Source organism: Myotis yumanensis, unplaced genomic scaffold (assembly GCF_028538775.1).
Source record: "Myotis yumanensis isolate MYYU_CA2020_CCGP unplaced genomic scaffold, mMyoYum1.0.hap1 SCAF_83, whole genome shotgun sequence".
In the NCBI taxonomy this organism is placed as follows: Eukaryota; Metazoa; Chordata; class Mammalia; order Chiroptera; family Vespertilionidae; genus Myotis; species Myotis yumanensis.
In genome coordinates, this window is record NW_027223834.1 from 67,501 (window position 1) to 81,571 (window position 14,071).

The following is a 14,071-nucleotide window of genomic DNA, read 5'->3' on the forward strand; positions in this document are numbered from 1 at the left end:
CACTTTTTTTTTTCTTTTTTTAAAAAAAATATACTTTATTGATTTTTTACAGAGTGGAAGGGAGGGAGAGAGAGAGTTAAAAACATCAATGAGAGAGAAGCATTGATCAGCTGCCTCCTGCACACCTCCCACTGGGGATGTGCCCGCAACCACGCCCTTGACCGGAATCGAACCTGGGACCTTTCAGTCCACAGGCTGACACTCTATCCACTGAGCCAAACCGGTTAGGACTTTTCTTTCTTTCTTTCTTTCTTTCTTTCTTTCTTTCTTTCTTTCTTTCTTTCTTTCTTTCTTTCTTTCTTTCTTTCTTTCTTTCTTTCTTTCACGTACAGCCCGCATACAATGACACATTCTTATCATGAATCCACCTTTACTACTATTTATTTATTTATTTATTTATTTATTTATTCATTCATTCATTCATTCATTTATTTATTTATTTATATGTACAGCCCGGCTTATCACAGCGTTATACATGTATGGGTCTCTCAAACAAAACCCCAGAAAACACGTTGCAATGCTTACCCGTCCTGTTTCTATTCGTATCAACGCTTCAACCCTTTAGGGATGTTTCCAGGCGGCGGCGGCACAGTGCGGGGCGTGTTCACTGAAAGGAAATTCCTAAATCGCCCTATATTCGCTCGCGGAGGAAATTTCAAAGTCTGACAGTCCTTCATCCGCATCGTGGGAGTGTCTGTCCTTCTTGACTGCTAGGTGGAAACGAGAGAGAGAGAGAGAGAGAGAGAGAGAGAGAATGAGAATATGAAGCTTTCAAACGCGCCCTCCCCGCCTCCCCCCCCCCCCCCCCCCCCCCCAGTACCGGACCCTGCGTTCTCACCACCCTGGTGATGACATGATGACGATGCAACCTGTCCTTGTCATGCGCCACCTTCCTGGTGACCGCTTTTATAAGCCTCAAAGCGAGGTCGGCCAGAGGGCCGGGCTGGTCCGTTGTCGTCACAGGGCGGAGCCAAATCAGGGACAGCGCCTGCGCAGTCGGCAGACAGGGGGGCATGAATGGAAGGCAGTGGATCGCCATACTAGCACTTTGGATGGAGGCACATCCATTCTAAATAACACAAAGCAGTACCTGTACCTCAAATGGAAACTTCTTTCGCAGACATGAAAAATGCAGGTCACTTGGACACTATGGACGGCTTTGTCGTGTAGAAATGGGCAGGGGTGAATTAGGCATTCTGAACTTTGTCCTCCTTTGGGTTTGTCCTTGTGATCCAAAGGAACTCTCCCCAGCCAGGAAAGGTATGAGGTGGACTGAAGTGGACCACAGTGGGGTTTCTGGCTGGAAACCACAAACCACACCACTCGCGGCGACCGACCGGGTGTGCCGTGCCGTGCCCTGCCATGCCCCAGAAAGTCATAGTCAGGACTGAACCGAGGACCTTCCTCTTTCTCTTTCTTTTTTCTTTCTTTCTTTCTTTCTTTCTTTCTTTCTTTCTTTCTTTCTTTCTTTCTTTCTTTCTTTCTTTCTTTCTTCTTTCTTTCTTTCTTTCTTTCTTTCTTTTCTTCTCTCTCTCTCTCTCTCTCTCTCTCTCTCTCTCTCTCCTCTCTCCCCCTCCTTCCTTCCTTTCTTTTTTCTTTTTATTTTATTCTATTTTTTTGGCCCTTCAACCCCCTAAACTTGGTTCCTAGGGGTAGGGGACACACCTCTCCCTCTTCTACTCCAGCTTACTCGCTCTTCCCCTTGCCTCAGATTTGAGTCTCTGCCAAGTGCAAACAGCGGGCGACCTACTACAGAGCCTTGCAGTCAATGGGTAGTCCTTATTCTTGTGTGGGTGACCTTAGTTGAACTTCACACAGGTTGTTTTCTGCACAGGTGGCATTCGAGGAAAACAAACAAAAAACTCAGAATAAGAGCCATGCCCGGTGTCATTAACTAACGAGGTCCTTTGGCATCCTCTCTTCTCCAGTTTCCCTCCTGCCTCCCTCCAATTCTCTCCCTTCCTCTTGCTCCCCCGCTCCTCCACTCCATTCCAGTCTATTCCACTCACCGCCCCCCCCCACCCAGATTCTGTCCATCCTGGGGCTCACACACAGTATACATACATACATACATACATACATACATACATTCGTCCTACACCTGAGTATCAACCAAAGACTTGGAAACAATGAGGAGGAGACTCAAGAAGTAATGCCATTCAAAACTAAACATTAAGTCATTGTGTAAATTCTGTGAAAGGAAAAGTGGATAGGGTATGCCTGTAAATGGCATAGCTCTCCCTGCTCACCTAGCCTTTTCAATGACAGCACCCACCCCATACTCACCCCCTTACTGTCATGGATGCTTTTCATGATCCCTGAGAGGAAGAAAATATCCCCTGTTGCTGAACCCTGGCTTTTCAACACTGCAGATGACCCTCTTGGACAGATGCAGGAACTCTCTCCCTCCCAGTCCCAGAGAGGATGTTTTGACCCACCCTTGATCTCTTTCTTGGTTTGTTTTCTTTCAATGGTGGTAAACACAGACCTCCTTTGAACCTTTGATAAGCCTACAGTTTACATTCACACTCCTTTAGCTTGATTTTTAATACAACTCCCGGGGTCAGGATCACGACTTTAGAGTCACGGTTGGTTCGCCCCATGAGAGGACTCCTGTGTGTGTGTGTGGGGGGGGGGGGGGGTGGCGGGGGGGGGGGGATTGCCCGCTTTGCTTTCTCCCGCCTCCCTAAAATGTCACCAGTGGATTTCATGTAACCCACGTACGGTCTCCTCCTGGGATTGGAGTGTATAAAATAAGGGGGCCGACATTGCCATTCTTTGGAACATCATCTCCCGCCGTTGAGATTGTGCTTCCCGGCGTACGAGCGACATTTCTGGACAGTTTGGCTGAAAGACACTCACAGAAATTCTGCACAGGTTGGAGGATTTCTTACATTGTTGACAAATGCCACACACGCACACATGTGTGTGCACTTGCTTCACGGTTGCCACCTGTGGGGCTCTTTCAGGTTCGTCCATTTAACTTCCTCTTTTTCACAGGGAGGAAGGAGGCAGCGAGTGTAATCACCAGTGAGTGTGTGACATGAGACTGAGGATTTCCCGTGGAAAGCGGGTGAGCGGACGGGTGGGCGGAGGGAGGGAGGGAGGGAGGGAGGGAGGACACATCCATCCACCCACTCATCCATCCATCCATCCATCCATCCATCCATCCATGGACAGAAATTAAAAGTTTAACAAACAAACAGTGATGGTGAGTAGTCATGTCCTAGGCTGCTACCTTCCCTGACAAAGGTCAATCTTTCTTTTTTATAGTGTTTTTATTGAGTTCAAAGATGGGGGGAAAGAGAGAGAGAGAGAGAGAGAGAGAGACATCAATGATGAAAGATAATCATGGATCCACTGCTTCCTGCACACCCCCTCCTGGGAGGTGGGGTGGGGGGTGGGGGGGGGGCGGGCGGCGGCGCCGGGGATCCATCCCGCAACCCGTGCATGTGCCCTTGACCTGAATCGAACCTGGGACCCTTTAGTCTGCAGGCCGACGCTCTATCTCCCCTGAGCCAAACCGGCTAGGGTGTAATTTTCCTTTTTAAATCCCCTTATTTTTATTGAGTACGTTGCTGACTGTTACCTATCCTACGCCAACCTAAGTAAGAGAAGTATGTGTCTGTCATTTTATTTTAATTTTTATCCAATCCCAGAGGTTTCCTGCCCCCCCACCCCCACCCCCGCTTTGCCTTCTCTGGCCTCCCTCATCTATCACCAACGGAGTTCATGTAACCCACTTACATCTCCTCTTTTGCTTGACATGTATACAACAAGGTTAAAACACACACACCCTCCATTCTACAGAGTGTTATCCCATTATGTTGAGAATCTGCTTCCTGGCAATTGCCTCAAATGAACTCACAGACATTCTCCACAGATTTGAATCTTTTTTGATGTTCACACATCCATCCATCCATCCATCCATCCACGGGGAAGTTAAAGATGAATGATAAAAGGGTGTCTGTCGTGAGTGGCACACTTGGAGCGGTGTGTGCGGTGGGGGGTGGGGGTGGAGGGATGGATGATCAAAACCGGCAACTGGAGCAGAGTGTGCTGGCCGGTCTGGTGACCCGGGGTTATTGAGTCAAATCATCCCTCACCAGGCCTCCCGCGACCCTCATCGCTCCACTCCCACCTATGTCTCTCCTCCTAGGGGATCTAAGACGCCGAGATCTACTGTTGACCTTCGCCTTGGACCCTGGACTCACGCCCCTCAAACCCCTCCCTCTCGCTCCCCACCCCCCCTCGCGGGATTCCTAAACGGGTGAGGGCTGGTTCCTGGGTTGGCCGATAGAGGGCACTCTTTCCCACCCGGACAGGCCGGGCCGGTTTTCTCCAACAGCCTCCCTCCCTCCCTCCCTCCCTCCCTCCCTGAAGTTGGTGAGCTGCCGGCCTGAGGGTGGGGGAACTCGGAGAAGCCCGAGGCGAGGGAGGTCCGAGGCCCTGACGTCACCGGAGAGCTTTCTGCATTTGAATGAAGCAAGCCCTGGAGTGAGATCCATTGGAATGAATCGCCCTGACCTCCCTCCTCCCCTCCCGCTTGCTCCATACCCCACCCCCTACTCCCCATCCCCCACCCCAGCGCTCCCTTCCTCTCAGCCCTCAGGTCAGGGGACTCTCAAGGGAACGCGGCCCGGTTCCCCATCTACGGAGACACATGGGTAGCGAGCCGAGCCGAGCCGAGCCGAGCCGAGAGTGAGAGGCGAGAGTGAGAGGCGTCTCTGCCAGCCTCTGGGGCTGCTTGGGGCCATTCTGAGCGGGGAGGGTCCCCCATGAATCGGGTCGCTCGGGCTCTGTCGTGGAAGTTCATCATGGAGAAAGGACTGTTGGCAAACAGACATACGTTTAGTCCATCTCCAGGTGAGATTCCTCTCGGGATGTTCCCTTTTTAAAAATCATCATTCTTGCCCTAACCGGTTTGGCTCAGTGGATAGAGCAGCGATGGCGAACCTTTTGAGATCGGCGTGCCAGCATTTTGAAAAATCCTAACTTAACTCTGGTGCCCTGTCACATATAGAAATTTTTTGATATTTGCAACCATGGTAAAACAAAGACTTATATTTCTGATATTCATTTTATATATTTAAATGCCATTTAACAAAGAATAAATCAACCAAAAAAAAAAAAAAATGAGTTGTGTCATAGGTTCGCCATCACTGCGATAGAGCGTCAGCCTGCGGACTCAAGGGTCCCGGGTTCAATTCCGGTCAAGGGCATGTACCTTGGTTGCGGGCACATCCCCAGTAGGGAGTGTGCAGGAGGCAGCTGATGGATGTTTCTCTCTCATCGATGTTTCCAACTCTCTATCCCTCTCCCTTCCTCTCTGTAAAAATAAATAAATAAATAAATAAATAAATAAATAAATAAAGAAAGTATATTTAAAAAAATAAAAACCATCACATTCTCCCCTGTTGGTTCAGTCTCTGGCTCATTGAAGTCTACAAACACACGACCCTTCTAATAAAACCCCACAAAAACCAACAACCAACATATGTGGGCGTCACTGGCTTAAAGACAGACATGCAGACAGACAGAGACAAACCTCTGAGTCCCTATCAGGTGAATTGGGGACGATTTGAGCAGGAAAATATAGGTTGCCCCTGTCCCATGCCCTCATTGAAAGGGGACAGGTTCTGATTTTAAAACAGCCGTCTGTCGGTCGGTCGGTCGGTCGGTCGGTGGGGTACCCCTACCTACCGCTGTGGGCACACAAGCTTGACTCCCAGGGAGAGGGAGACTTGGTTGGGTAGGGTTAAGAACGGGGAAAGTAGCCCCGGCCGGTCGGTCGGTCGGCGTCTCCGAGAGCTTCAGGACCTTCACCTCTTAGGATCATTGCCGTTTTTCCAAAAGCGGTATGAGTGAGGAGAAGGGGAGATTCCCTCTCACAGTCCTCGGAGCATCCCTCGGTTCGCTTCTGTGTGTTTTCTCTTGGTAAATCCAATTTCTGTCTTTTGTTGTTGTTGTTTTCTACACTCTTCCTAAGGGTGACCTGGCTTCTGACAGCAGAAACAGACGCCTCTACCCTTTCACAGCGGACCTCATGGACAGACTCTGTTGCCTCGCCCTCAGAAACCAGCAGGTGTATACGTCGTGTTCACGGAAAAACATGCAAACCCGTAGAGAACTTTCATGAGTTTCCTTGAGCCAAACTGTCCACACTTGCCGGGAAGCAGAACCGCAAGGGGTTTGGACAATGCTCCGGAGAATGGCTGTTTTTCACTGTGTTTTATTCATTCTTTCTCTAAATTATTATTTAATACATTTTTATTGATTTCTGAGAGGAAGGGAGAGGGAGAGAGCGATAGAAACACCCGCTACTGGGGATCGAGCCCACAACCGGGCCTGTGCCCTTGACTGAAATTGAACCCGGGACCCTTCGGTCTCCAGGCCGATGCTCTACCCACTGACCAAAACCGGCTGGGGCGTTACTTTGTTTTATACGTGACAATCCAATCCAAGGAGGAGACATACGTGGGTTACAGGAAATCCACTGGTGATAGATGAGGGAGGGAGGGAGGGAGGGAGGGAGGAAAGGGGGGGTGGGGTGGGGAGTGGGGGTACACCTCTGGGATTGGATATAAAGCAAAATGATAGATGCATACTTCTTTTTTAAAAAATACATTTTTATTGATTGCAGAGAGGGAGGGAGAGAGAAACATCATTGATGAGGGAGAATCGGGGATCGGCGGCTTCCTGCATGCCCCATAGTCGGGCTCGAGCCCGTGACCAGGGTGGGCATGCTCCCTGGCCCCGAATCGAACCCAGGACCTTAAGGTCTGCCACAGGCTGACCTCGGCTCTACCCACTGAGCCAAACCGGCCAGGGCTACACCTACTTCTTTTCCTGAGGTGGGTGCAGGATAGATAGTTAACAGGCAACAATACACGTGATAACAATAACAATGAAGGAATTTATGGTCTCTTTCCTGCAGGGCACCCAGGGGCATTTGCTTGTGTGTGTGTGTGGGGGGGGGGGGGGGGGCGCGGAGGTGGGGGGAGGGGGAGAGAGTAGGGGGGCTAATGTTACAAGCTCCTCTGACATTTCAGAGGTGTGTTGTCTTACATGCAAAAGGACCATAGGTTCAGTTAAGGTAAACGCTGACCTGGTCAGGGAAGACTCAGGCCTAGGACGCGACTACCCACCACAAGTGCTCTTAGTGACAGCCTCCCTTCAGACCATCCCTGCGGTCGATTTAGGCCTTTCAGGTTGCAAGACCGCCAGGCAGGCCTTCCCCTGAGCTCGTCGGGTTAGCATGTGGCCCCTTTCGTCGTCCACAGTTGTGTGGGAATAAAGGAGTCATCCTTTCTGTCAAAGAAGGGAGCTTAGGCTGCCTCCATTTTGGCTCCAGGGACTTGGCCGCCGCCATTTCGAAATGGCATAGGTCAACCCCTCCCTCTTATCCTCTCCACACCCCCCCCCCCACCCCCGTTTTAATTTCGCTGCTTTGTTTCTCTTTTAAACAAATTCACATTTCATTTATGTTGAAATAAACTGTACAAAATTAACTTTCTTCACCGAAAATAACAGCTATGTTTTCTGTATTCTTCCTAGGTAAACTACAAAACGCATTCTTGTAGGTTGTCTAGGTTTCGCTTATAAATTGAGACGCGGCAGTAGATGTATCCACGGAAAAAGACAGAATGAAACAGACCGATCTGTTGTCGGGATCCATGGCCTCTGATCCTGTCTTGACCGTGAAACGGAAGTGTTCCGCATATTCTAGCTTATGGAGCCCTAACTGGTTTGGCTCAGTGGATAGAGCATCTGCCTGCTGACTAAAAGGTCTCAGGTTGGATTCCGGTCAAGGGCACGTACCTTGGTTGTGGGCACATCCCCGGTAGGAAGTGTGCAGGAGGCAGCTGATCAATGTTTCTCTCTCATCGATGTTTCTAACTCTCTATCCCTCTCCCTTCCTCTCTGTAAAAAAATAAATAAATAAAATACATTAAAAAAAAATAAAAATCATCATTCTCCCCTTTTGGTTCAGTCTCTGGCTCACTGAAGTCTACATACACGTGACCCTCCTAAAAAAAAACAACAACAACAAAAACCCACCCCCACAAAAACCAACAACCAAGTAAGTTGGCATCACTGGCTTGAGTCAAACTGTCCACACTTGCCGGGAAGCAGAACCGCAAGGGGTTTGGACAATGCTCCGGAGAATGGCTGTTTTTCACTTTGTTTTATTCATTCTTTTTTCTAAATTATTATTTAATACATTTTTATTGATTTCTGAGAGGAAGGGAGAGGGAGAGAGCGATAGAGACGTCCAGGATGACAGAGGATCACCCGTCCGCTGCTTCCTGCACACCCGCTCCTGGGGATCGAGCCCACAACCGGGCCTGCGCCCTTGACTGTAATCGAACCCAGGACCCCTTCGGTCCCCGGGCCGATGCTCTACCCACTGACCCAAACCGGCCGGGGCGTCACTTTGTTTAATACGTGACAATCCAATTCAAGGAGGAGACATAAGTGGGTTACAGGAAATCCACTGGTGATAGATGAAGGAGGGAGGGAGCGATGGAGGTACCAAAGTGGGGCGCGGGGGGGGGGGGGGGCGGCCTCTGGGATTGAATACAAACTGAAATGATAGACGCACACTTCTTTTTATTTATTTTATTGATGTTTTACAGAGAGGAAGGGAGAGGGAGGGAGAGAGAAACCTCATCCATGAGAGAGAATCTTGGATCGGCCGCCTCCTGCACGCCCCCTAGTGGGGCTCGAGCCTGTGACCCGGGCGGGCATGCGCCCGGGACCCAAAATCGAACCCGGGACCTTAAGGTCCGCCGCAGGCTGACCTCGGCTCTACCCACTGAGCCAAACCGGCCAGGGCCTCACCTACTTCTTTTCCTGAGGTGGGTGCAGGATAGATAGTTAACAGGCAACAATACACGTGATAACAATAACAATGAAGGAATTTATGGTCTCTGTCCTGCAGAGCCCCCAGGCGCATTTGCTTGTGTCTGTGTGGGGAGGGGGGGGGGGGAGGGCGCGGGGCGGGGACGGCGAGATGTTCCAAGTTCCTCTGACATTTTATGGCATAGGTATGTTGTGTCTTAGATGCTAAGGTAAACACTGACCTGGTCTGGGAAGACTCCGGCCTAGGTAGGACGGGACTACCCACCACTACTGCTCTCAGTAACAGTCTCCCTTCAGACCATCCCTGCGGTGGCTTTAGGCCTCTCGGTTTGCAAGACCGCCAGGCAGGCCTTCCCCTGAGCTCGTCGGGTTAGCATGTGGCCCCTTTCGTCGTCCACAGTTGTGTGGGAATAAAGGAGTCATCCTTTCTGTCAAAGAAGGGAGTTTAGGCAGCTTCTCTTTTGGCTCCAGGGGCTTGGTAGCCGCCCTCTCTCTTATCCTCTCCACCCGCCTCCCCCTCCTCCCCCCCCCCCCCCCCCCCCGTTTTAATTTCGCTGTTTTGTTTTTCCATTAAACAAATTTACATTTTATTTATGTTGACATAGACTGTACAAAATTGACTTTCTTCACCGAAAATGACAGCGATGTTTTCTGTATTCCTAGACCAACTACAAAACGCATTCTTGTCGGTTGTCTCGGTTTCCCTTATAAATCGAGACGCGGCAGTAGATGTAACCACGGAAAAAGACGGAATGAAACAGACCGATCTGTTGTCAGGATCCATGGCCTCTGATCCTGTCTTGACCGTGAAACGGAAGTGCGCCACATATTCTTGCTAAAAAGCTTATGAGGATATAGGCTCAACAAAGGAATGTAAACAGCGACACCCAGATGTGGGTGTAAGGATGGCGGGTTCTTTCCTCAATGTTTCACAGTCATTTGTTTAAGATCATCGAATAAAGACAAAAATCCACACCGAAATCCTTGTCTGGCAAGCTCACGTTTCTTTCACTAGCTGGTCATTTCACTGTTGGTTACAGATTTCTCGTAGCACACTTAAAACTCCTGCTAGTCAGAGGTTAGTCGTGAGCTTCGTTGCACAATTTTATGAAACAGGTTCCTCCCACACCTTCTCAAAATTTATTTCTTCAAAGAACTGATAACTCAATGCCCAACAACTGTGACAATGAATGTGATGTCTGCAATGACCTCACTAAAACAAGCCCAAAGTGCCATCGGCAGAGATCACGCAGAAGTGCAACGTGGCGCTTCCGATGATGCCTGCCGCCCTCTGGAAGAACAACAGTTCGTTCTCCAAAGCATGAGAGTTCACACCGGGGCCATTTAAGGAGAGGATCAGTGGCTACTCTACCCAAGAGATCCAGTGATTAAGTGACCCACCTATATCTTACAGCTTTTCTCTGTTTCCTTTCAAATTTCTCAGATTTTTTTTCAATATCAGATATAAGAGAGAACGCATTTTAAAAGTCCCTCGGGTATTTCCGACACTTTCGGAATTATCTGTAGGAAGCTCTGACTTAGTTGTGTAGACTTTGATGTATGTGTCCACCGTTAAATCCAAATCGTGTTTCACATCGAAATGCATGTTAAGCAAAGCTAAGCTACTTGACCTTTGCCCTGTCAAAGTGTTCCTCGGGTGTGCTTTGAGACGCGCTTTCGACCGTTTTCATAGCGTTCGTTCTCAACCTTCATCACAGGGAGAATTCGTAGGACCTTTAGCAATGTATAAACATGAGGAAAAAACTTGATGTCTGGCAGGTGGAGGGGGCCATGGTGGATGGGAGCTCTATATCTTTTCCTCTGGGTTTCCACTTGATTCTCCAACAACGCAGCTCAGCCGAGAGTGCTGCATCGGGATTGGGTAAGTCGCTGCCGTACATGTCAGCCTGGTGCTCCTCCGGCGTATTGAATTTGAGCCGTCCCGTGACAGAGGGGACCAGAGATCAGCATTGAAGAGCTTTGGAGGAACTGTTCTGAGACTATCTCTTTCAGTTCCTGAACAATGTGTTCCACTGTTGTGACGCTTAGAGGCTCTTTATAGCACCTCTCGGAAGTCGGCTGAGACTCCAGGTGCCCTTGCTGAGCTCTGCGGAGCTTCCCGGGGAGCTTCATCAGAATAGCAAGTGTGGTTGCCAAATCGGTGGCTTCCTCAAACCAAAATTCACAATAAACTTCAATATCTTCCATCACTTCATGTAGCGAATGCAGCGCCTGCAGTCGAGCTACTGGCTGCAGAGAAGACATCAGAGGTCTGACCCTGGAGATTTTTCCCAGAGGCTCCTGTGAAAGGTAGAACGTTTTTAAGAACAACAATGGTAACCACGAAATCAAAATCTGTTGCTGCACTGCAGAGTGCGAATGCTCGGCCCGCTGTACAGTTTTCCCATCTACTATGTGTGTCCTCATGTATACCGCCTACACAGAAAACAAGCGCTTGCAGGAGCTCCACTACAATTTCAAAAGCATCGTGCCTGCCCGCCCGCTGAGAATGGCACATTTCCTTCAGTTCTTTCTCGCTTTCTTCATTGTTCTGGAAGAGGACAGAAACGACACTGTCAAGCTCTAAAAGCGGTTGTGGTGACGGATGGAAAAAAGATCAAACTTCCTCCACTGTTCCAAACGCAACAGACGCTCCCGTGACAGGCACCGATCTGGCCCACCTCGGACTTCAGGCACGGGGAAGAGCAGAGTGTGTGGACAGCTTGGGGAGGGATGTTTCTCCAAAAGTCTAGAAGCAACAGCTTTCATTTTGGAAGGAAAGCCACTGGACACAATGTAAGCCTGGCCACGACAATATTCCATGCGTAATCCCCACTTCTCGGGTCTCGTCGTGGGAAATGTCACAGCCAAAATTTCGGCAGCGGCTTCGGAAGGCAGGAAACCCACAGATTCCTCTCTCAGGTCACGAGCTTCGTCAGCAAGCCTCACCAACGCGGGCAGGTGCTCTTCCCCTGCTGTGTCCACTACGTGCGTGCGTCCATCCCTCTGTCAGGGGCCATGGAAAAGAAGGGAGAGTCTCTCACTCCCCTGAGCGTTCCTTCCCCGAATGCGGCTCTCACGGATCTCTAGCATCTGCTTCTGCTTGTACTTTTGAACAGAACGGTGCGTTGACTGCTGTGGTCTCAAAGGGCTTTCTCAGAGAGAACCTCTTCACCAGAATTTATCGGGCACTCCGACAGTGCCTGCCTGCCTGCCTGCCTGCCTGCCTGCCTGCCTGCCTGCCTGAAAGTTATCGGGAGTGAAGAGGCCTTCTGGGATTTCATCAGCTTCATGTCCATCTAGAGCAGTGGTTCTCAACCTTCCTAATGCCGCGACCCCTGAATACAGTTCCTCATGCTGTGGTGAACCCCAATTTCATTGTTACAGATTGAACATAATGAAAGCATAGTGATTAATCACAAAAAACAATATGCAATTATACATGTGTTTTCCCATGGTCTCAGGCGACCCCTGTGAGAGGATCGTTCGACCCCCAAAGGGGTCGCGACCCACAGGTTGAGAACCGCTGATCTAGAGGTATCTTTTGTTTTCCCATAAGAATCAAAACTGCAAATAAAGATTTTAAAGTATTCTTTTGTTTACTTTCTCTTCAAGGGTTAAAGGTAAAGTGTCTTCATCCTGTTCTTCACCCCCTTCTGTATTGGAGTTCTGAGCAAGGCTGTTGTTGATCGCTCTATGTTTGTTTTTGTTCCTGTTCAGAAGTTTTGTCAATTTTTTTTCCTGTTTCCATGTCCTGATTTCATCTTCGCTCAATTCTTTTATTCGTTTTCTATGTCTACTATGTGGATTGTTCAAATGACTGGTAAGATCACCTATTGTTGGTATTACATTATCTCGAAGAACTGTCCTATAAGGAAGGACTAGTTCTACAGATCATAGAGGTCTCAGAGTGTTTGGCACATCATCGATATTGTTTATTGAGTTGTTCAGGTGTTTTATCTTCTAAGTTTGCTCTCCTACAATTTCCCACCCACTTCTGGCATCTGGCCGGATCCCTCGGGAACCTGAAGAAGGCCAAATCTGACTGCATGCTCTTCTGCGTGCAGTCCACCGGCGCCGTTCCCCCCACCCCGAAAGTTTGGCATCTTCGCTGGCGCCCCACCCCCTCCACCCGGGGCCGGTCCAGCACTCCCCTCCCCCCCCCCCCCCATGCCCAGCACTGTCTTAATAACACAAAATGCAAGTACAAAACATTGTACAAGTATGCTTTTCACTACATGGAAGTGCAATAATACATTTGTGTGGCTTTTTAAAATATATCTTCATTGATTTCAGAGAGGAAGGGAGAGGGAGAGAGAGCCATAGGAGCATCTACCATGAGAGAGAATCACCCATCGGCTGCCTCCTGCACACCCCCTACTGGGGATCAAGCCCGTGACCCGGGCCTGCGCCCTTGACTGGAATGGAACCCCGGACCCTTCGGGTCCCCAGGCCGATGCTCTACCCACTGACCAAAACAGGCCGGGGCGGCACTTTGTTTTATACACGACAATCCAAGGAGGAGATGTAACTGGGTTACAGACAACCCACTGGTGATAGATGAGGGAGGGAGGGAGGGAGGGAGGTGGGAGAAAGCAAAGGGGGTGGGGGTCGGGGGAACCTCTGGGATTGGATAAAAAGTAAAATGATAGACACATACTTCTTTTTTGTAAAATATATTTTTATTGATTTCAGAGAGGATGGGAGAGAGATAGAAACCTGATCAATGAGAGAGAATCTTGGATTGGCCGCCTCCTGCACGCCCCCTAGTGGGGCTCGAGCCCATGACCCGGGCGGGCATGCGCCCGGGACCCGAATCGAACCCGGGACCCTAAGGTCCGCCGCAGGCTGACTTTGGCTCCACCCACTGAGCCAAACCGGCCAGGGCCTCACCTACTTCTTTTCCTGAGGTGGGTGCAGGATAGATAGTTAACAGGCAACAATACACTTGATAACAATAGCAATGAAGGAATTTATGGTCTCTGTCCTGCAGAGCCCCCAGGCGCATTTGCTTGTGCGGGTGGGGTGGGGTGGGGTGGGGTGGGGGAAGGGGAAGGGGGTGGAGGCGGGGCGGGGCGGGGCGGGGACGGCGGGATGTTACAAGTTCCCCTGACATTCCAGAGTTATGTTGTGTTAGATGCAAAAGGACCATAAGTTCACTTAAGGTAAACACTGACCTTGTCAGGGAAGACTCTGGCCTCAGACG

At 49.7% G+C, this 14,071-nt stretch overlaps 2 long non-coding RNA genes across 2 annotated transcripts; one reads left to right on the plus strand and one right to left on the minus strand.

The window, feature by feature from the left end:
• Positions 1–14: 14 nt before the first annotated feature.
• LOC139001075 (uncharacterized) lies at positions 15–1,154 on the minus strand. Its single transcript, XR_011469829.1, has 3 exons — positions 839–1,154; positions 526–710; positions 15–33 (listed from the first exon to the last, which is right to left on the minus strand). It is a non-coding gene; the product is annotated as an uncharacterized lncRNA (long non-coding RNA).
• A 1,846-nt stretch (positions 1,155–3,000) lies between these two features.
• On the plus strand, positions 3,001–5,135 carry LOC139001072 (uncharacterized). The gene is made up of 2 exons (XR_011469827.1): positions 3,001–3,073; positions 4,160–5,135. It is a non-coding gene; the product is annotated as an uncharacterized lncRNA (long non-coding RNA).
• The last annotated feature ends 8,936 nt before the right edge of the window (positions 5,136–14,071 follow it).